General features: G+C 35.7%; 1 protein-coding gene across 4 annotated transcripts in view; it reads left to right on the forward strand.

The window, feature by feature from the left end:
• The window catches only part of LOC311598964 (selection and upkeep of intraepithelial T-cells protein 2-like), a 332195-nt gene that overhangs the window by 76654 nt on the left and 230675 nt on the right, over positions 1-24866 (forward strand). For 2 of the 4 annotated variants that reach the window (XM_084784584.1, XM_084784585.1), the window contains one exon: positions 389-2407. The exons of the other annotated variants lie outside the window; for them this stretch is intronic. The gene's annotated coding sequence lies outside the window, so the exon portion shown is untranslated. Of the gene's footprint in view, positions 1-388; positions 2408-24866 lie in introns of those variants that run through there. 4 annotated transcript variants of the gene reach the window in all.

Genomic DNA, 24866 nt, shown 5'->3' on the forward strand with positions numbered 1-24866 from the left:
AAAACTGATAATGCTCCAGCTTATACCTCTTAAGCTTTTGCAAAGTTTTGTATTCAACAGGATATAGAACATACAACAGGAATTCCATATAACTCCCAAGGTCAGACTATCAAAAAAAGGACTCATCAAAAATTTAAGGTACAACTTCAAAGATTAAAATCTAGTGGTCATTACTATCTGCCTCATCAAATACTAAGCCATGCTATATTTACCATTAATTACCTTAACACTAGATGATAAAGGTTTTACTCCTATTCAAAAACATTGGGCCCCCTTACAGCAGAATGTTACACCCTTAGTAATGTGGAAAGATCTTTTAACTGGCACCTTGAAAGGGCCAGATATCCTAATCACTTCAGGACATGGATATGTTTGTGTCTTTCTGCAGAATACAGAGTACCCCGTCTAGGTCCCAGACAGTCTAATTTGACCTTTCCACCAAACACCCTTTCAAGAACCCAGAAAAGGAAGAAATAAAATAAGATGAAAGAAGCAATATGAGAAATGAAGAAGCTTAATTTCTCTCCTTCACATGCTGTTGCCATCCACCACAAGGACAGATCTACCCACTCGGGGACCACTGAAGAAACTTACCCAGAGTGTACAACAAGTGGTCTCTGATACAGAAAAAAACACCATTGGCAGAGAACCTGTTTCTTGCTATGCTTACTGTGGTCACTATGCAGGATTATTTAGACTTTTTGCTGCAACTGATATGGTTCTTCTAAAAAGGCCTAAGGAATCTAAGAACACTCCTTTGGCACTTAGATCTTGCCTAAGTTATCTTATGGTACACTCACTAGACAGCCTTCAGATTTAAAAATTACTAAATTAGAACAATCTTATCAGGTTAGTTGTTCTAAATGTATTTTAACTAACTGTGTTGATCCTATTTTAGTTAAAACATATTCGGTTATTCTGTTATTACAAAGACTTTCTTATGTTATGCTTCCTGTAGATTTAAAGGGTGATGCTTAGTTTGACAATGTAGACTTACAAACACTTAAAAGAATTAATGATCTGATTAAACCAAAGTGTTTTATTGAAGCCTTAATTTTAGGCTTTAGTGCTTTAATAGCTATCCTTACTTCACTTACAGTCTCAACAGTCACTCTAGTTTCAGACACAAAAACTGCACATTTTGTTAATGACTTAAATAAAAAAATGTTTCTTTAATACTTGCAAGGCAACAGATTATAGATAAAAATTGAAAGTAAAACGTGGTGCTCTAGAGGATGTAGAATTAGTACTAGGACAAGAGGTAGAAAATATTAAAGTTCAGCATTCCACAAAATGCCATGCAAACTTCCAATACATATGTGTAATACCATTACCTTATAATAAAAATTATAATTGGAACTTCACTAAAAATGATTTGTTGGGAATTTGGAAAAACAATGATATTACTCATGATATGGCTCAACTACAAGCCCAAATCTCTGCTATGAGCAAAACACGTGTTGAATCTATTGGTCTAGAGGACTTGGCTCAGTATATTAGATCAGATTTATGGTCAATAAACTCTGCTAGTTGGCTACATTGGATCATTATTGTCACTGTGGCTAGAGGAATGATTTTTCTCCCTCTCTTTATTTTTCCAGTCACCTTCCAACCAATTTTTTCCTCTATCTCTAAAGCCTAAAGAGATATCTATGAACTTCAAATAAAAAGTCAAAAAAAGGGAGAATTGCCACACCAACTCCAGTAGATTCTGTTTGAGAAGTTCCACAGACTAAGGCATTACCTTCAAAGGAAGGAAGTCTCCTGGAAACAGTTTTGGAACTCTTGGCTGGAGAAAAAATATTTAGCAATAATTCTCACAGGAATTAATCTATTCTCTTCCTCTTCTTATCTATTAGGTGTTCCTGACAGCCTAGGCTGAGATTTTTAGTGAGAAATAGCATAAGAGACAATCCCTGGAAGTGGAGTCAATAGCCATGACATTATCTCCTGGAAAACCAATGCTTCACTTTATGAATAATTTAAAAAATTATAAAATAGTATTATGATTGATTAAAACTTTCCCAACAACAAGATATCATATGGTTATACGTGTGTTTTTGGAAATGGGCTTTGGTATACAGTTAAGAGAACCTTAAATAAAAAATTAAAATAGTTTAAAATCACGCCTTGAAGATTCACAGAAGTATAGGTTAGATACTACTGAGCATAAGAATTTTTAACTTGCTCTTGGAATTATGCCATTTGCCTTGAATAATTTTGTACTTTCCTGTTACAAATAGCAATGATGTTATCTGTTTTATCCATGTTTGCTTCATTACACACATCTTCTGTGGTCTATTCATGATGGCTTCACTGACCACATCTTCTAAGAGTTGTAATACTTGTTTTATTGTGTATAAAAATCCTTACTTGAGAGCTGCAAAATACACTCAGATTCAAACTGCCTCTGTATTTGTTTCTGTTTGTCACTGCTAAATCATTACCCAGCTAGTTTTTGAGGACTCTCATCCCAGGGACCCTCACATCCTGCTGGAGTGGTCTGTGGCAGTGGGAGAAGGGGAAGTAGACACAACTTATTCAATCATTTGTTCCCAAGCCATTTCCCTCAAGAATTCCTAATTTCAAGGGTCACATGTTGTATACATCCATGCCCATTTCTTTTTTCGTCCTATACTCTCTGCTTTTGCTAGTAGAGCTTCTGAAAATGTAATTTACATAGGCCAGTGTTTCCATTACTTTAATCAACTTGAAACTGCTTTTACCTGTGGTGGTTGACATTCAAGTTGATCGGGGGGTTTAAGATATAACTTATGTATGTCATCATCCATGCTGGGGTGAGCCATTCAGAAAAATAGATATCTATCTTCGAATCATCTAGGCTAAAGTAAGTAACCATTTACCCATGATCTTGTAAGTCACACCAAATAAACTCATTGGTTCACTAATGAGGGTTTTTACATGGAATCTTTAGTCTGCCATGCTGGCCTTTTGAAGTAAAATTTGGGAGTATGGGGTACTTACAATGTTCAATGGGCATTGTGCATCTGATCAATCTGAAGATAAGGCATGTGTGCAGACCAGCCTCAATATCTATATGTTTTTCTATGTGATATGGAATGATAAGCATATTTTCTGAAGTGACAGTTGCATGCTCCCTATGTTTAGTTGTAAATTAAACAATCAAGACTGAGATGTCTGAGAGTATAATATCATTAGGAAAGGATGTTCTTAGTGTGGAAATCTTTATTTACCTGGCATAAGACGGAAAGCCTCATTGGTGAATATGAAGTCTGTTTCATCGGAGTATGGAGATGTACCTCAAATGCCTGGTTGATTATGTATTGCAATCTTGGAAAGTAACTCATATTATAAAAAAAAATCATGAGAAAGGTCTGTCAGCAGTCATATACATTTACAGAGTGCAATAAGCCATTAAACTGAGGCTTGTCTGACTGCCCAGAAATAACTTTCCCACCTGAGAGTGGGGTGAATATATAAGAAAAAAACAAGGATGTTACTATCCACTACACTAGTCCCAGATTTGACAGGAAAAAGGAAACAAGGAGGATGATAAGGACATATCATCTCATAATATTCCACATCTGGAAGGAGGAAACAAGCTACATATTTGCTAAGATTCTCTTTCTTCACTCATCATCAAAAGAAAATAAAATGATAAGGAAAAACACATGGGGTAACTGTGATAGAATATACCTATCAAACATGATTTTCAATATCTACAAAGCAGATGTTTAGTGAATACTATTTTTCAGAAGTTGTTTTGTTTTTGCTTCTTAATTATTTTATTTTTATTAATTAAACATTTTTTATTTTTACATATACATTTATATTATTACACATTTATAAAATATACTACCTATAGCAAGAAAAACCATGACACAATCAGGAATTATGTAAATGTTACATTCTTAGTGTTTTGTCTATTTCTTCAGTCTTGAAGAAAATATCATTCCTAGCTTGGTGCATCTAAAATTCTGAATGTAAATCAACCTCCATCACATCTTATTATTATCAACTTAAAACACCTATCTAGACCTAAAAACATCTTAAACCCCAAACTCCATCAGAGATTGAGAAGAAATAAACTTGATTACCTGAGTATGCCAGGAGTGCAGGTTAGTAGCTTTCCAAATAAAAAGATGACAGAGAGAGTTTTCTACCTGAATAGCCATCCAAAACTCTTTATAATGTTGGAGCATCTTCTTCAGCCTTCTCGCCTAATATGTCTGACAGACATATATATGAGGCAGGAAGTATTGAACACTTGCTTCCCTATCTTGGCAGAGTTTGGCTGTCGACTCTGCCTGCATCTATGCTTGCCCATTTTAAGACAGAATTCTGTCTGTTTTAGAAATGAGGCCATTTTGCCCAGTGGCTTGTTTGCTGCATTTGAAGCCATCTCCATAAGGAGATTCTTTGATGTTCATCACCTTTGAGGTAGACTGGGTGTTGCCAGGACTTAACTTGTCTTATTGTCAGTGAATCTTTAAAATAATAAAAACATTTTTAAATGCCACATTTTGCATGTCTCAAGTTTTTGAAGACCTTATCTAACTATCCTACCTTATATTTCTATATAATCATATATATAGGCCACAACTAAGATGTATATTCTTGTGATAAAAGTAGACTAGTAATTGAGAAGACCGTGATTTGATCAGCTAACAATTAGCTTGTATAACTCAATTATCCTAAACAGCCTGTAATAGCATTTTCAAAGTATTAGAAGTAAAGCTTTTATTATAATAGAGTTATATGGGTACAATACCTCTGAATATATATATACATATATATATATATGAACAATAATCTTACATTTGAATTCTATACCACTGCACCTAGAAATAAACTTATTTTGCATATATATATATATATATATATATATATATATATATATAATTCTATACCAGTGAATTCAAAATAAACTTATGATTTACAATTGAGGCATTAAGTTGAGTAGATTCACTAATCTAGTTTTTGTTCTATCTTCCCTATATATTTCTATATTCCCCCTTCCTTCTTTTCAACCTCTGTCTCCAAAGATAAGAATATAAGATAAAGGAAAAAAGAGACAACTCTGAGTCCAACCTTGTTTTCTCTCTAAATAAGACCAATAACTTTTAATCAACTCAACTCCCATTTAAAATAACCCTCTATAGTCCAAGAAGGCAACTAAAATCCTACCCAAGCCCCCTTAAAGGAAATGTGGCATCATTCTCTTAAGGTTTATTCTGGATTATTTGGTATGAAAACTACCTTTGTAGGGACCAAAACAAAATTGGAGCAATAGCTTAAAAAGCTAGAAATAACATTTATGGTCCAGTTTCTAAATGTTGAGAAAATCTAGGCTTAATTAGAGTCCTGTCAGGGACAGTCTGCAATGCTGGACCAATTGGGATTGGAAGCTTTCTTTGAAAATGTTCTGGGGATTAGCTGTCTTGTTCTATCACTTGGTGCTAGAAAATGAAAGATATAGGATGTCAGTGTCCAGCATGCTGAAAGTAATGAATCCTGTCATGTCTGATCCACTGCCAGTGTCTGGTTCTTTTGTTCTGAAAGCACATAATTTCTCACAAGCATTATATAGCCATAACCTTATAAGTGTATAAAGTGTACATGATGCACAGAACAATTAAGGCTAGTTTTCTGCTCCTTGTATGACCAGAAAAAAAGACATTTGTAAATCTTCATTCAGGTCCTATGAAGAATGACATCTAATGGTAATTCATAGGGGTTCTGTAGCCAACAAGAAGCATTATCTATGCCTAGACATTCATGTTTCAGCCAGTCTCAGATCTATTCACATATAGTGAGATTAACAATATAAGTTACCTGCTTGTTCTTTTGTTTAAATTCTTCACATCCTGATTGTATCCCCCTACTCATTCCCTCTCCACCTCCTCTTGCCCTCACCCCTTTCCCTCCCCCCTTAGTCCTCAGAAAGAGGAGCCCTCCTCCCATAACATCTGACCATTGCCTATCAAGTCGCACCTATACTACCTACAACCTCTTCCTTTGTAGCCTGAATACTCTAAATCTGAAATACTTAAAAATTGAGAAGACGTTAAAGTAAAATATGTTTCTCAGAAGTGAAGATTTTCCATTCATTGACATTTAATAACCAGATATATGGATGATGAAGAAAAGAAGCTATGGTGCTGGATGAGTAGTCTTTTGTGTTTTGTGTTGCATTTGTACCAACATTACTTCTTATAATAAAATAACTGATACAAAGGTTGGAACATTTTCGTTTAGCATTCATCTTGGCTATTTTTCTCTATTAGTATTCATTTATCCCTCCTCTTCCTGAAATGGACAATAGTGAGCCTTCAAAGATCTTGTTCATCCTCTGTAAAAGATATTACATTGTGTAAGGTTAACTTACAAGTGCCTTATAAATTTGGAAAAGCCACTATGAAAACAACAGTTGAAAAGTATTTTTCGAGCCACCACATGGAACTAAAAACCAAGAAAAAGACACCAGCAGTAGCCAAAAAGTTGTCAGATGAAATGTTAATTGTCATGGAGAAACGAATGCTATAGACAACCCCTGAGGAAAGTGAAGCTCTAAATCCTCACAAACAACAAAGGCTATTTCAGTTGTTGGCTATGCCAAAACTACATGATAAGAGTCTGTTGCTAAAATCACTGCACCCTTTTGTTTCATAACATAAATAAACATAAAATAAATAAAAAATTCAGGATAAGACTGCTGGAACCACTGTCGTTGCTTGCTTTCATTGTGCCATAAGAGTCAATGTAGATTATTATTATTTTCATAAAGAGTGTGAAATGCCCATCAAAATGCATTCAAAACAATAGTGTTTCTATTTCTACAACTAGAATGTAGAGAGAAATCTTTATTTTGAAGTCTGTGATGACTTTTACATGGTCAAGCTACTGAAAAATAGGCATTATCTGTTATAAGTGACTCAATTCTCAGACCTAAAGAAAAAATGATAAACATCTACACATCTATCTCCAAAGTTTAAAAAATGCCATAAGAATTAATCAACAGAATATAAGAACTGCAGGAAGGGGAGAAGTGTTGTGTAGCTCTATCCTGTAATAGAAACTTTTGTTCCTACATAGAAAAGGAAGACTGATAACATTTAGGAAGCTCTGGAAACTAAAAAGGATCAGGAAATTTATGCTGATTGGAAATTTCATGATTCTCATTCCTATTGTTGCTTTTAAAACCAGTAAACAATTTTAGGAAAACATCTTTTCAGTGGAAGTTGCCTGTAAGTTGAACACAGAGATCCATGGAAGAAATCCAGTGTGGCCATTGGTGAGTAATGCTCTGGACGATATTTTAGTTATACAGTTAACCTTGAATCACCTGTATTCACCCAAGTAATTCCATGAAATCCACTAGTCCACCAAGCTGGACTTGGGTGAAATATTTTCTTTGCTGTGTTGTAGATGTTGTATCTGAGAGTATTATTGGTTCACACCTTCCAATGACAAATCATACAGAAAAGTACTTCTAAGACCTAAAATGAGAATTTTGATATGTCCAAGTAATGCTAGTGCCAAAGATTCCACATGGATATGCAACTTAAATAATGGTTCATCTTTATTTATTGTATCACTATTCACAATAGACAACTTTGAGATCAGTTTTAACATCTGTGAATAAAAGAATAGAAAAAATATATGAGAATGTGGTATGAATGTATGGAAGAGCTTAATTCAGATAAGAAGAATAGAATTGTTATCTGTAGGGCATAAAGTGAATGCACCAAGTAATTGATGTAACTAAGTAATTGATATAAATAAATACAGATATCATGATTTCCCTCACTGGTGGACTTTAGAGTTTACATAGATACAAGAAACTTTTTAAATATGTGTTATGTTAATATAAAAGCAAGATTGTCTGGGAGGTAAACAAATTCAGAAGTGGGTGGGAAGCCAAAGATTTTATTGGGGCCACGATATTACCAATGAATATGAGATATCTGAATGAAAATATCTTAAAGAAGTTCATCATTTTATGTGAGGAATATGTGCCAATAAAACTTCTCAAACTCATGTCATATTTCATTTCTTTCGAGAGAAATTTCAGGCCTTCAAGACCTCATGCAGTGGATGCAGTATGGCCTTCACCTAACGATTTGAAAATGGGTGTTTCTGAAAGTCTCAGAAGTTTGTGAATTTACACTTTTACATTTCTAGATGCCTTTCTGAGAAGTCCTATCTGACTAGAACAGCTTCCACGTTCAACCTCTCTTTTGAGGGACATATGGAGGGCTCACTCATTTGAAAATCTCAAATTCAAAAGTTTCTCTATGTTAGTTAATACTCTGTAGATAGAAATTTTCTCATGTTTCTTCTTATTGATATTTTCTAAATATTTTTACATATTTATTTCTAGAATGGAGAGAAAGACAATGGGAATGGAGGAAATCATTTGAAACCTCAGAGCACTTCCCCAGTGACACATCAATTCCCATAAGCGCATGTTGTTCAAAAACATCCAACAACCGAGCTCTCCTCTGTCTGTCTGTCTGTCTGTCTGTCTGTCTGTCTGTCTCTCTCTCTCTCTCTCTCTCTCTCTCTCTCTCTCTCTTGCTCTCTCTCTCCCTCTGTCACACACACACACACACACACACACACACACACACATAGATAGATGATAGAGTATATATATATATATATATATATATATATATATATAGATATAGATATATAGATATATAGATAGATAGATAGATAGATAGATAGATAGATAGATAGATATGAACCCATGAGGACCCTTTTTCTTCTATAACCACAGCACTAAAAGTCTCTAAAAAAAGAATGAAAACTACCAATGCTACTATGTTCTTACTTTATGAAAATTGTGGTCTCTTGGACAGTTTAGATTCTTCAGAGATATCCCCTGTTATGCTTCTTCAACATTCATAAGAAATAATAATAATTAATACATAACTCTGTCTCTTATTCATAATAATGCCTACTTATGGCAAGTGAGATGGAGTAAAGGAAGCATTAGCCACTCTCCTCTAAAGCTTTTTACTCTCAATCTCAAACTTGCCCAACCTTAAAAGCTGCTATTTCTTTTAGTGATGTTCTTTTATATTCTAACCCCAAATGTTTTCTTCTAGAAATATAATGAGAGAACATTAAAAATAGCTTATACCTGTCCCTGATATTTTCTCCTCTCTATTGATTTCCAAATTTCCCTGGAAATAGTCCCTTTAGAAAAGGTAGTAGGAAATGATGTAACTATAACCTGAAACACTAAAAAAAATTAAATACAACTTGAAATTTTACCCACACCCACAAAAAGTTCTTGTTTTCTTGATGTATTGTTTTCAATGTAGAATAACTCCATATGAATATCAAGTGGTTATAACTCTTCTTTACATAGATATTTTAAGAGAAATCAGGATTGGAGAAAGAATGCAATTGTACTCATGATTTCAATGTTTTCAATCACAGGAGTCATGCTCATTTTATATCAAAATCAAAGAGGTATGTAAGCAAGAGGCTGGTGCCATCCTGAGAAAGTTTTCTCCCAATTGCCCATTGAGGCATTTAACAAAAGAAACATGATTGTTGTTTGAACTGCAGGGTCAATGGACTGTGAGAACACATCTACAATGTCTAGATTACAAAGCTGTCTTTTATAGACTTAAGAGTGGATGCACCTTCATATATTGCTCCAAGAGAAAGACTTTCTTCCAAATTCATAGTGGGTTTTTGTTGTTTGTTTGTGTTTTGCTTTGTGATGTGTGTGTGTGTGTGTGTGTGTGTGTGTGTGTGTGTGTGTTTGCAAAAATTCAGTTTTCATCAATACCTAATACTTTGTTCTGATTGCTTAATACATTTAGCTTGAAGATAATAATTCATTTCCTAAAACTTCTATTTTTTAAAAAAATGTGTGTGTATGTGTGTGTGTGTGGGGGTGTGTTTCCTTCATGTGTAGTACCTGTGGAAGCCAGAAGATGTTGTTAGAATCTCCAAATGTGGATGATGAGACTTGGACCCATGACCACTGGAGGAGCAGTCAGTGTTCTTAACTACTGGGACATCTCACTAGCTCCTGCATCTTAAACTTTCAGAGTCAAGATCAAGCTATTAAAATTTCAGAATTAAAAGAGCAGGAGCTCATGAGGCTCTATCTCTAGAAGAGGAGCTATTAGAAGGTAATGTATACTGGAGCAGGTGGCAAGAGTCAATTTTGTTGGATGTGTGGCCATTAGTAGTTGGCTATGCCTCAGTTTATGACTTGACACCTTTCAAATTGGCAACATCATAAACTCATTGCTCTATTAAAAAATAAAAAGAGGACATGAAGCAGGGAGTGAGATGTGCTGGAGAGCTCAGAGGATGTTATACGGAGGAGGCTGGATGATAGGCTCCAAGATACGTTGTATCATATATGAACTTTAGTAAAACCAGAGATAAAAGAAGGCTTGGAGTTTGGAGATGGGGAGGCAAGGATGAGCTGAGAACAGTTGGGGGAGGAAAGGGGGTTATCAGAATATATTGTAAGATAAAAATATTTGCAATTAAAAAATAAACTTTTCAAAGAATAAAATAAAAGTGAAATAAATATATTCACAAGAGCAAAACTAGTTAAAATAATAATTTTCAAAGTGAAATGCTATAACTGAACAATGATTTGGGTTATATCATAAATTTTAAAACACATGTTCATTGTAATAAGATACTCTTAAATTCAAATATTTATTTCAGAGGATTGATTAATCAAAAGACACTCTTATCAAAATCACCCACTTTTCTCACAAGTTTTGTTTGATCTTAGTGTGTTAATATATAATTGGAGTCATTCTTTCTTTTCATCAGTAGAGGTGAAATTAAAATGTAAATTTAAAAAATAAGGAGAAGATATTTAAAGATGGTTTTTAAATTTTTTATCCTTAAGGTCCTTATGGAAATAACATGCAAAGGCACAAAACACTGAGATGAAGTGATCTTATATTCTATAATGGCTCTCCACCTGTGGTTGTGACCATTGGAAAACACATATTTCCATTGGTCTTAGGAACTGAAACACTTCTCAGTGGCAACATTATATATGGTTGGGTATCCTTAAGATCATTGGAGGCAAAGAACATTTTCAAAATAAATTAAACAAAATAGTAATATTCCCATGATTTCTCTTTTTCATAGTCTCCTCTGTAACAATCCTTCTTGGGTATCTGCAATTATGAAGCATAGTTAAGTAGCACGAATGGTGATAGCATATCTTTAGTTCTCTTGCTTTCCTAGATATACATCTGTGCGATTGTTTAATTATGCTAAGCTTTTATCATAGCCATGAGGATACATGGTTTGGGTGTGATCTCAAAGGATCATATTCTATTAAAGTGTTTTGGGAAGCAACACATAAAGCTGCCAGTATTTCTAGCTGTGTTGGTGACCAGGCCATTCTGCTCTTGCCACAGCAAAAATCATAGCTTCAGAAAATATTAAACTAAACTCTATTTGCTTTAAATATTTAATCATCATTATCTGTCAAAATAAATATATGTCTACAGGTTGAAATTTTTATCAGAAATATATGAGTCTAATCTGAAAATATGTAAAATATAAATACTTTCTATCTAATTACAATATTAATATTCTTTGCTGTGAGTTCAAGGCCAGCCTGGTCTACAAGGTGAGTCCAGGACAGTCAAGGCTACACAGAGAAACCCTGTCTAAAAAAACCAATAATAATATTTTAATTATGTGCTATTATATGAGGATTTTTAAACTTAGAAATCTTTTTGTAGATCTATTAAATGAGATATGGTCACAATTAGAAGTGAACTTTATTATGACTATAATAACACCAAAATGTGATTTTGAAATTGGACAGTAGTTTATTCTTTAAAGGTTTATAAGGGAAATGAATGTAGAGACTGGTTATTAGTAATCCTTGAAGAGTGAGACTGTGCATTATTATACATATTTCTTCCATATCACAAAAGAAAAATTCATAATCAAAGAGGCCAACAAAGCTCTTCATATTCCAATTCCCCAACCTCTTGCTAGATATGTCTTGGAACATAGCACACATAGACCTGTACTTCTGCCATTACTATGCAAAATTCTCCTTAGAACTTTTAAGAGTAAGAAGTCAAATTTCCTATACTTTTATCACCAAAGACAACCAATTTGTATTTATATTCATAATCAAATATGCATAAAATAAATAAAACTACTCTGAACACCTTCCTTAAAGTCACTGCTTATTATTACTTCTGAAGATTCTGCAGGAGCAATGTGAGGAGGAGAGACAGGATACAAAACATCCTGCTCATTTCAAGAGCTGTTGGAGTTTGAGCCCTCCAATTATAGGAGGTTTGTCAGCTTTAATGACTCCATAGATGTACTCACAATTTGGGGTTATGAATGAGGTGAGGAGGATCATATGTTTGTGCAAGAATACTTTACAAGCAACTGATCATGGAGTCACTTTGCATATTACTAACAAAGGTATGAAAACCTTTACTATTAATGTGTGTGTGTGTGTGTGTGTGTGTGTGTCTGTCTGTCTGTCTGTCTGTCTGTCTGTCTCTTTGTGTGTGTGTGTGTGTGTGTGTGTGTGTGTGTGTGTGTGTGTAACATTACTTTATCAGGTCTGTGATTCATAAAATATTTGTCCAGCATTCTAAAGGTCTTGATATGTTTATATTTTGTTGATCAATTTCCTTTGTTATCCACAAGCATTTTAGCTTACTACAGTTCTACTTAATTTTCTTCTGTCTACTGTGTCTTTGAGTTTATATTTAGAAAATGCTTGCAAAGTTTTTTTCCTACATTTTCCTTTAGAAATATTATAATCTCAGATCTTAGCTTTACATAGTTAGTCTATTGTGTTGATATTTGTATAGATACAACACTATGCTTTCATTTCATTTGTATGAACTATAATTTGCATTTTGACTTTTAAGATGTCTTAAAACTAGCTATTTGGATACAGAATCTGCTTGGCATTTGAGAAAATACTTCCTACCTCAATTAACTTTGGGATTATTTTCTTGCAGTTTTGGTACTGGTTTGCAATACAAGGTATAATTGGGATCACAAGATGACAGCCAATTGTTCAGGTATATTGGAATGTTAAACTTCAGACATGGGAATGCAGTAGAGTCCATCAAGGAAATATGGATTCTTAATGTCTATTCATACTAAATTGTGCACCATGATGCAGAAATACAGGTCCTAGAAATTGTAGAAGAGGCAATGTGAATTCCTTGCTTGAAGAAAAGCTCCTATACAGAATCCAGGCTACACCATAATTGAAATCCTGACCTATGTTGAATGCAGAGGGCTTCCATTGTGAATATTTGCATGGATGGTAATGGGATCAATGTTTATTTCCCGATTTCTCTTTATACTATAACAGGTGCACATTTTTTGGGGGCTAGACTGTTGTGTGCCTCTCTGCCTTTGCTGTAGCTTTCAGTATTTCTGTCTTACAGGGTACATGTGTTGCACTTGCTTTACTTAGTTTACATATTCTCCACTACCTACTGTAGTACAAATATCCATTTCTTGTTTAATTTATTAATTTAGAGGCACTGAGAGGGGCCTTGTCTTTTCACCCTACTTAGACACTCTCTTAACATTTTAATAATAATAATAATAATAATAATAATAATAATAATAATAATAATAATTGGTGGTTGTGGTAGTGGTAATGGTTTTTCAAGACAGATTTCGCTGTGTAATTCTAGCTGTCTCGGAAAGTGCTCTGTAGACCAAACTGGCCTCTAACTCAGTGATCCACCTGTCACTTCCTTCTGAGTTCTGATACTAAAAAACATGTAAGAGAACACTAACATTATTTTTAATAGGAAGCATTCTATTATCTGTGATACTTCTAAATATCATATTCTCAAGTGTATATTTGAGTCTGTAGCAATTTTCCTCAGTGATAATTGTTTCCAGCCTTGCTATATCCTACATTCTGATTTAGGCATTCATATTCCTTATTTAGGTAGTAGTAGACCTCCAAGTATTTTTCAAGATTCATGTATTAAAATGTTAAAGGTGCCACAGTTTCAGCCTTGTATAAAGAGATACTTTTTTTTTAACTCTTGACACCTTTTATATAAGATGTCCTGGTGAAAACTTCCTTGGCTTAAACTTTATTGGCTGTCATTGAACTTTGTGTGTACTGATGTCCCTATGTTTTCATAGAGTTGTGAAAATTTCATGTACTATTTCTTTAAATAATCACTTTTCTTCCATAACTTATATTATGCAAAACTTATCTTTCTGAATATATCTTCAATGTGATATAGAATCATTAATGTTCTTTCTTTTTTTCTTTCTTTTTAAAAAAATAATTTTATTAATTTATTCAGGTTACAACTCAATTGTTATCCCATCACTACTTGTATCCTCCCATTTCTCCCTCCCTCCCTCCCACTTTCACCCTGTTCCCCACCCCTAGGTCTAAGACTGAGGGGCACCTCCTCCCCCACTATATGGTCATAGGCTGTCAAGTCTCATCTTGGTAGCCTACTTATTCTTTCCCCAAGTGCCAACAGGCCTCCCCACCAAGGAGAGGTGGTCAAATATGAAGCACCAGAGTTCATGTCAGAGTAAGTCCCCACTCTCCACATAAGTGTGGAGAATGTCCTGTCCATTGGCTAGATCAGACTAGGGGTTCAATGTTTACTACTTGTATTGTCCTTGGTTAGTGCAATGATTTGTGCAGACCCACTAGGCCCCAATCCACTCATCATGATGTTCTTCTTGTAGGTTTCTAAGGCCCTCTGGGTCCTTCTATTTCCCCATATCCTTTATTTCTCTAAGCTAGAGTCTCAGTAGGATGCCCTCACATCTATCCCAATATCCTGGTAAGTGATGACTTTTGTGGGACATGTCTTTTGGGCTAGTGCCCAATTATAAGTGAGTATGTACCATGTGAGTCTTTCTGTTTCTGGGTTAACTCACTCAGTATGATCATTTCTAGTCCCATCCACTTGTCCACAAATTTCGGGATTTCCTTGTTTTTAATAGCTGAGTTGTATTCCATAGTATAAATTACCACAGTTTCTTTATCCATTCTTCAGCTGGGGGACATTTAGAATGTTTCCAGGTTCTGGCTATTATGAATAAGGTTGAGCATACTCCTTTGTGTGGTGGAGCATTTTCTGGGTATATTCCAAGGAGTGGAATAGCTGGGTCTTGAGAAAGACCTATTCCCATTTTTCTAAAAAAGCACCAGAAAGATTTCCAAAGTGGTTGTACAAGTTTGTATTCCCACCAATAAGGAAGGGGTGTTCCTCTTTCTCCACATCCTTGCCAGCATGAGGTGTCACTTGAATTTTTTATTTTAGCCATTCTGATGGGTGTAAGATGGAATCTCAGAGTCGTTTTGATTTGCATTTCTCTGATGACTAAAGACATTGAACATTTCTTTACGTGTTTCTCAGCCATTTGATATTCTTATGTTGAGAATTCTCTGTTTAGTTCCAAGCCCCATTTCTCAATTGGGTTATTTGGTTTGGTGGTGTTTAATTTCTTGAGTTCTTTATATAGTTTGGATATTAGACCTTTGTCAGATGTAGGGTTGGTGAAGATCTTTTCCCAGTCTGTAGGCCATCACTTTGTTTTGTTGACAGTGTCTCCTGCCTTGCAGAAGCTTCTCAGCCTCATGAGGTCCCATTTGTTAATTGTTGACCTTAAGGCCTGGGATGTTGGTGTCTGTTCACGAAGTTGTCTCCAAATCAAGAAATATTTGCTCTTATAGTTTTGGGGATTAAAAGCTTAAAACAGGTTTCACTAACTAAATACGTTTTCCCAAAGGGTCTCAAAAGAACCAATGTACTTGCTTTGTATAGATTATATAATTATATTGTTAATCATAACTTTATGCATGCCCAAATTTGTTTACATTGTTGGGACAATTTGGTTTCTTGCAACTGTGGTTATGGAGCCCCAATTTTGTTGTTGTTGTTGTTGTTGTTAGCTATCATACGGAAACTGAGTTAAATTATACCACTTGCTTGCCCAGGACTTTGAAAAATACAAATAAACAAGAAGGGCCAGGTGTCTTTAAGTCTTAGACTACTCTGTGTCTTCTTCATTCTGACTGCACCTAGTACAAGTTTCTGTTTTAATAGTTTGAACTATTACAATGAGTCCACCAAAATTATCCCAGAAAGCCTTTTTTATTTTGGAGTTTATAGCTTTAATTATACAAGAAGTCTCTTTTTTCCACATAATATAAAATATTTTAAATTTCCAGTGAGTATGTGTGGATATTTTGTAGTCTAATTCTACTTATTGCAATACAGAATCCAAATATTCATATCTCTCTTAAACAGAAAATTTGTTCAACTCTTTCTAATGTTCCCTCCAATTTTCATCTTAGTGAAGCATCAAATCAAAGATAACAATACTGGACAAAACCAAAATGATATGAAATATTTATTTTAGATAGCTGTAAAAACTGGTTGAATCAGTCCATTTTAAGTAACAAAACAATGTCTCTACAGTTAAATTATTTTCTCTTCATTCTTTTCCTTTCTTTCTTCCTTCTTTGTTTTGTTCTCTCCTTTCTTTTTTGATACAAAATTTTATTATGTAACAGAGGCTGGACTCAGTTTTCCTGCCTTAATTTTCTGAATGCTGATTATAGGCAGGCCAGCTCTCCAGTATATTGGGCCAAAAGGATGAAGAATATGCTCCAACATAATAGAAAGTTTGGGATGACTATTCAGGTAGAAAACTGTCTCTGTCGTCTTCTCATTTGGAAAGGTACTAACCTACACTTCTGGCATATTCAGGTAATCATGTTTACTCCTTCTCAAGTCTTTGAAGGAGTTAGAGAACAGGCAACTTAGTCTTACAATGAAGCTGAGTAGTTTAGGGGTTAAGATGTTTTTAGGTCTAGATAGATATTCTAAGTTGATAATGACAATATGTGATGAAGATTGATTTACATTCAGAAATTTAGATGCACCAAGATAGGAAAGATGTCTTTTTCAAGGCTATCAAATACAAATAGCTAAAACACTAAAAATGTAACATTTATATAATTCCTCATTGTGTCATGGTTCTTCTTGCTATAGGTAGTTTAATATATATATAATATATTAAACTATATATATATGATTAAATTTTTCTGAGTTTCTAGATCAGATCTCTTATTTTCCTTGTATAATGGATGTATGGTAAATATGGCAGTAGTTGTAGGATTTATGATGGCAATTTTCACTGTTATATCATTTGAAATAGAAATGACCTTCATAAAACAGTAATTAAATAAGAAGGGTCATTATGTAAAAATTAACACAGGGCTTTTCCTCTCTTGACATCTCTTCTTTATAATTTATTACTAGCTGAGGTTAATTCAGCTTCCCAAAAGAAAACAGGTTAATTCCTAGACTCTGTTATTTTATGTTATATATTAGTATTTTAAGGTCAAGTTCTAGTTTTGTCCTGTTTGAGTTTCTACCTAAATTGTAAAATCGAAAACTAAATAGCATGTACTGGCTGAGTGGGTAACAATACTGGCTGCACTTCCAGAGGACTAGGCTTGATTCCCAACATACACATGAAATCTCATAACTGTTTATCATGCCCAATCCAGGGTACCTGATGCTTTCTTCTGGTCTCTATAGATATCATGTGCTACAGTCATGTATGCAGCCAAACAATATGCATAGAAAATAATAAAGTAAATTTGAAGACATTTTAAATTAGCAGACTTCTTTTGTTCTTTTGCTAGTAGAATGGAGGCTCCTACCTGTGTTGCTCAGGTTTTCCTACCCCATGCTTCAACCAACGAATCAATTTGTCTGTTGACACTTTTGTAATATTCAAAAACCACAAAGGTTACTCCTTCAAAGAGATTTTGATGACATTATTTTCCATATATCATTTTGTCCCGCTCATATATATTTCACGACTTGAAAATTTCTGATATTTATTCCTCCTTACACATTTTTTATCTCTTTAAATATCCATGTGAATAAAGTTCAGTCTTTTCCACTGTTGTTCAGCCAGAGAATTTAAAGTAATAGGTACCAAGTTAGAGATGTCACTGATGTTATCATCATTATGTTGTTTCTGATGGAATGAGAGTCAGTGTCTTCAGGTATATGCTATTCCACAACACTTCTTTAATTCAGATGGAAATTAAGAATGTTATATTTCATTCCATTGTCACAGCACCCATGTGCTTGCAGGGTAAATAGCTGAGATTGAATCCCCTGAAACTTAACCATGGTGGCAAGTATCTATAATCCAAGCACTCCTACTGCAAATGAGAGATGGAGACAAAAGAATAGTATTGTGCTCAGAGGGTACAGAGTCTTGTGAGCATTGAATAGCTGATGTATATTAATAAATATCAGGAAAAATAATAATGTGTGTGATCATGAGAAGAAAGTTGTTTTGAGCTCATAATTTTATCCATTCTGAGTAGATTTTCATAAGAGCAAAGTGGTCAATGATTTTAAAATATGCTAATACAGTTAAATCATGAAATCATTTGAGAAATATTTTCCTCAAGTTAGAATAGGGAAAGACAACATAATACATATAATATATGCAAAGGGAAATCATTGAAATGTTAATGTAAAATTACATTCTATTTGTAAATTAGCGAGTACTTAAATGACAGAATGTAAAAGCATAATAGGAACTAGGAATCTCCAAATTACATTTCTCCAGATTCAGGCAACTGTAGGTCCAAAATATTTTAAAATATAGATCTTGACTGAAACACCAACTTAACCACAAAATCTTACACCTATAAAATCTGTCTTGTACAAACAATATCCTGGGGCAATGGTGGCACAAAACTTGCCAAACATGGCCAAACAATGACTGGTCTGACTAGAGATGCCCACACCACAAAAGAGAGCACTTGCCTGATCCTGTCTGGAAGGCCAGGAACTAGAGGCTAGATAGCTCAGAATTATGGATATAGCCAAATACAATTGGAGAGAAATATTGAAATGATTCTTAATGATATTATGAAATAGTCATATGATGAAAAATAACTATCTTATTCTAATGTTGACCCTAATAAAATAATTCTGACAGTTTTTATCTACATGATATATTTTAAAAATTCAACTTATTGTAGATCAAAAATGTTTTTAACATATTACACTTGACTGGAACACCAATGCAGCCACAAAACCATTCACCTATAATCTATTTTGTCTGCAATATGTGTTAGGAAAATGGTGGTACAGAACTTTCACTAGTAACCAACCACCCTAACTAAAGTCCCATACCACAAAATGAAACACATTCTTGCTACTGCCTGGATGACCAAGAGCTGAAAACTTTCTATCCCAGAGTAATAGAATAAAATAATATAAAACTAGCAAAAAGGTTAATGAAATTGTTATTAATGATATTCTGCTATAGTTATGCATTGGTGTAACGGTCAGTGGACTACCTATAGATGATGAGGGAAGAAGAAGCAATAAGTACAGATAAACAGAGTCCTGCCAAAGAAGGAGAAGGATTTTAGTATTGAGAGGCATCAAGGATACTATGAGAGCACAGGCCACAGAATCAATAAATCAGGGCTCAATCAGGGCTCATAGGCAATCACAAAGACTGAAATAGAAATCACTGAGAACTAGATTCTCTGCATATATATTATGATTGTTTAGCTTGGTGTTCTTATGGAACTCATAACAGTTGAACTGTAGTGTCTGGGCAGGGCTTATCTGATTATTTTGCCTTGTCTAGCAGCAATATGAGGGTTTGTGCCTATTCATACTCTAATTTGTTATGCCTGTTGTGTTTGATAGATATCCTTGGGAGGCATGTTCTTTTCTCAAGGTAAATTGAAGAGGAGCACATCTGGGGAAAACAGGAGAGGGGGTTAAAATTGGGAGTAGTGGGCAGAGGGGAAAGTGCTGTCAAGTTGTTCATGTTGCAGTGGAAGGCCACACAACCAAAAATATTTATTTATTTTTTTACTTTATTAATTTATTCTTGTTACATCTCAATGGTTATCCCATCCCTGTATCCTCCCATTCTTCCCTCCCTCCCATTTTCCCCTTATTCCCCTCCCCTATGACTGTTCCTGAGGGGGATTACCTCCCCCTGTATATGCTCATAGGGTATCAAGTCTCTTCTTGGTAACCTGCTGTCCTTCCTCTGATTGCCACCAGGTCTCCCCCTCCAGGGGACATGGTCAAAGGTGAGGCACCAGAGTAGGTGAGAAAGTCATATCCCACTCTCCACTCTACTGTGGAGAGGGTTCTGTCCATTGTCTAGATCTGGGTAGGGGTTTAAGGTTTACTGCCTGTATTGTCCTTGGCTGGTGCCTTAGTTTGTGTGGGACCCCTGAGCCCAAATCTGCCTATCATAATGTTCTATTTGTAGGCTTCTAGGACCCTCTGGATCCTTCTACTTTGCCATTCTCCCATGCTTCTCTCATCTAGAGTCCCACTAGAATGTCCTCCCCTCTGTCTCAGTTTCCTGGTAAGTGAAGGCTTTCGTGGGACATGCCCCTTGGGCTAATATGCAGATATAAGTGAGTGTATACCATTTGAGTCTTTCTGCTTCTGGGTTAACTCACTCATTATGATCATTTCTAGCTCAATCCATTTATCCACAAATTTTGGGAATTCCTTGTTTTTAATAGCTGAATAGTATTCCATAGTGTATATGTACCACAGTTTCTTTATCCATTCTTCTATTGATGGACACTTAGGCTGTTTCCATGTTCTGGCTATTATGAATAAGGCTGCTATGACCATGGTTGAGCAAATTTTCTTGTGTGCTGGATCATCTTCTGGGTATATTCCAAGGAGTGGAATAGCTGGGTCTTGCGGAAGCCCTATTCCCATTTTTCTGAGATAGCACAAGATAGATTTCCAAAGTGGTTGTGTGGGGAGAGAGGAACACTCCTTCATTTCTGGTGGGAATGCAAACTAGTACAACCACTTTGGAAATCTATCTGGTGCTATCCAAAAAATATTTAGTAAGCACAAATTGTGTGTGAAGGAAAAGCAAAAGAAAAAGTTGTGTGGGTAAAAATAAATGAGTTAATCTGGGAAAAGTTGGGAGAAGAAGATTAATATAATAACACATATACAAAATTCTCAAAGAGGGAAGGACATCCTATTGGGACTCTAGATGAGAGAAGCATGGGAGAATGGCAAAGCAGAAGGATCCAGAGGGTCCTAGAAACCTACAAGTAGAACATTATGATAGGCAGATTTGGGCCCAGGGGTCCTGCTCAAACTAAGGCACCAGCCAAGGACAATACAGGCCGTAAAACTTTAAACCCCTACCCAGTTCTAGCCAATGGTCAGAACATTCTCCACAGTAGAGTGGAGAGTGGGATATGACTTTCTCACCTACTCTGGTGCCTCACCTTTGACCATGTCCCCTGGAGGGGGAGACCTGGTGGCACTCAGAGGAAGGACAGCAGGTTACCAAGAAGAGACTTGATACCCTATGAGCATATACAGGGGGAGGTAATCCCCCTCAGGAACAGTCATAGGGGAGGGGAATAAGGGGAAAATGGGAGGGAGGGAAGAATGGGAGGATACAAGGGATGGGATAACCATTGAGATGTAACAAGAATAAATTAATTTAAAAAGGAAAAAATAAATAGATAAAAATAAAAAAAAAACAAAATTCCCAAAGAATTAATAAAATATACTTTAAAGCTGATTTTAAAAAGCCCCTAAATAATATTATAGACTCTTGAGGAAGAGGAGTATGTGGTTAGGGTGTATTATATAAGAATAAAAAGAGGAAAAATATATCATAGACTACCTGGCTAGCATTTCTATTATATTAAGTGTTATAACAAATTTGAGATGTTTTAAACTATGAAGTATATAAGAGAATGATTACTAAATATAACCGCATTCTGTACCAACACATATAAAATACTTGAATATTGAGCACACTGCTGTATCTTTGGAAGTTGTAAATGAATAACTTCTAAGCCAAGGGATGGCCATCTTGGGAAGTTTAGCTGTGACATCTTGCAAAAGTATTTTCTTATGCCTCTTTATAGAAAAATGAAGAGGGTCACAAGACCCTCACTTGCTGATCTATAGACTCCTTTCCATGTGTTGTATGCAACTCTTCCTTAGTTGGATGGGACTAGGAATAAGAGAAGAGAGAGACTCTATCTATGTGGCTTTAGAGAAGGCTTCATTTTGCAGGATGAAGGCTTTTCAGGTGCATCCCATTGCAGCCACATATCTGTATGTAATCCCTAACCTGTGGAACTCTGCTGGATAAGGTTGAGGTCTGACATGTCTAGATAGTCCCTTGTACTTCCTCTATGATAATGGACTCTTTTTCTCTGCGGGGTGCTTACTCCACCTGATCTGGTAACCCCATATCCTCTAAGGAGCTTCACATAGCCCTCACAGAAGATTACAGGTACAATCCTTCCTGATAAGAAGACTGTTCAACAAGCACAGAGGATTCCTAGAAGTACCCCACACTATAATGAGGAGATCCTAGCCTTCAGCAAATGAACTTTAATAATACCTAGAAGCTTTTCCTCCACCCATAAGATAATTAAATATTATTTTCCTTCTTGTGATAGGACCCTGGGTACACAAATGAGGACTCTACCACTGCATGTTAATGAAGTGTTCTGGCACCCCTAACCCTAGGGAATTAGACATATTCACCCACAAACCCCTCCCCACTGCAAACGGTTTATAAATAAAGGCTGGCTGGTGTGCTTGTGTTCTCTCAGGTGCTGACCATTCCTTCACTATGACCATCTGAGACTTCATTTTATTGGGAAAAATCACCACTGAATGCTTGGGGCTTAACTGCCAGTCAAAGCAGTCAAGACAGCAATGGCAGACCTGGTCTATGACTGCCAGCTCACTGCTAACCACTGGACATGTCTTATGACTGGGCTGGTTTTAGGCTTCTGCCTGTGTCCTCTGCCATGCTTATCATGGCACAAAGGGCTGTAACACTTTTGCTATTATCACAGGCTTACAGAGCTCTGGGTCTCCACTGCCATCTGTTACCAGTAATCTCATTCTAAATGAACTAAACAGTAACACTGATGGAAAATCATCTCCATCTCCCTCAATAATACCAGGAACTAGGCCTAGTGCCCTGGCCTCAGGCCTTACCCTGAGTGCTCTGAACTGCCCTTGAGCAACATATGGCATCTTTGATCTCAAGGTTCATCCATTCTCATCAGGAAGCAAGCAGCTCCTGGACTGACCTACCTGACATGGAACTTGGGCCACCTGCTGGATGCTGAACAACACTCACCCAGGCTCTATTAGGAAGCTCAATAATGCCAATAGGTAACTGTCCTATAAACCAGCTTTGTGATCTGAGAAGAAAAAGTCTTGCTGGTTCTGTGGTAGGTAAAATTGTACTGGTAGGGAAGAGTTTATTTAGAAACCAACTGTTGGTGAACAATTAGTTAAAGTGACTAATTGTTAAGGAGAGATTGAAGAATCTAGAAGAAAAGTAATATTGAAGTCCAGGCATAAATTACAGTGCAAAACTGAAAGGTCTTCTAGATCAGGAGAACATATTTTTTCTTTTATCTCTAGTTCTGTTCTTTCTTTTGTACCTCCTGGGCCAATCCCAGTGCTTTATTTAAATAGAAGTTCAATTTTTTCATTACAGATTACCTCATGATTTCTTCATCTTTTACAATCAATAAATCCTTTAAAAATCAATAGTGCAAGAAAAAAATCTAACAAATATAAATGATTCTGTATATCCAACAATTAAGCAGATAGTAAAAATCAATTAATATCCAAGCAATGATCAGCATGACCTAGCTATCATTTCTTAAATGATACTTGGGAAAGGTTAATCATAAATTTCCCTGGTCTATAAGCTGTAATGGGTGTAAACACATTTTTGTGCATGTAGTGGGTGTAAACATGTTTCTGTTTTGTTCCCAAGTGTGGGGTGTGAATCAGAAATGTGTAAGAGTGTGCAGTGAATTTTCACTGAAAACAGACTTGTGAGAGAACAGGTGGTGTCTGTCCACTGGAAAAAAGAACTGCCTCTTGTGGAGGCATGGTCTTTGCCAACTGATAAACATCCTAGTATGGACTCTGAGAGGATATATATGCCTAAAGCAAGAGGCAGGACTTTTCAGTCTTGGCTGTTCATCACTCCACTTTGAAGCACTCCTAGAGAGAACCTGTACAGCAAATTCTTTGAGGTTCTAGGTCCCGGCTGATGCTCCAGGTCTGGCTGCTGCTCTGGGTTCCAGATACTGCTCCAGGTTCCAGTGGCTGCCATTTCAGTCACCTCTCTAAACTGTTCGTTTGCTGTTTAATGGGTCTATTGGAATCTTGCCAAGTATGCCAATAAATTCCCTTTAAAAACTAAGTCTAAAAATCTCTACTTCTCCTGTTCCTACTAACCTCTTTTCTTTCCTGTCTAAGGTAAGTAGGTTTGAAGGAAGTATGAGCATTTAAAAAGCCCAGATAAAGTGGATTTGAAAAAGTTCAAAACTTACAACAAGCCATTGTGTTTACATGATTTTCATAGCAACATAGCTTGAAACTAAATATCCTTCACACAGAAAAAACTTGACTTACTTCCATCCCAAACCAATAGGTGTGCTATACATATTTATCCAAGCCTATGCTAACTGCCAAGAGGTCCTCTATTGTAACGTATCTGTAAAGCATGACCTTTTGAGCCTACCTTCTATTGCTCTAGAAGCAGATTCTAAGGAAACTATTGATTTATTATAAGAACAAATTTTACTCTTCTACAGCTAACAATGTCTAACCATGTACTGTTATGTCAAAGTCCTAACTTTCTTTCCAAAAATTTCTGCCTGGCTGCTCACAATAGTCAGAGTTAAAACTCTCTTGTTGTCTCAAGTCGTTGGCCAGATGCCTTCTTTGAACATTCTCTACGGGAAAAGTTTCTCCAGTGTTTATTTC

The sequence above is a fragment of the Acomys minous genome, assembly GCF_964271855.1.
Source record: "Acomys minous genome assembly, chromosome: 6".
Lineage (NCBI taxonomy): Eukaryota > Metazoa > Chordata > Mammalia > Rodentia > Muridae > Acomys > Acomys minous.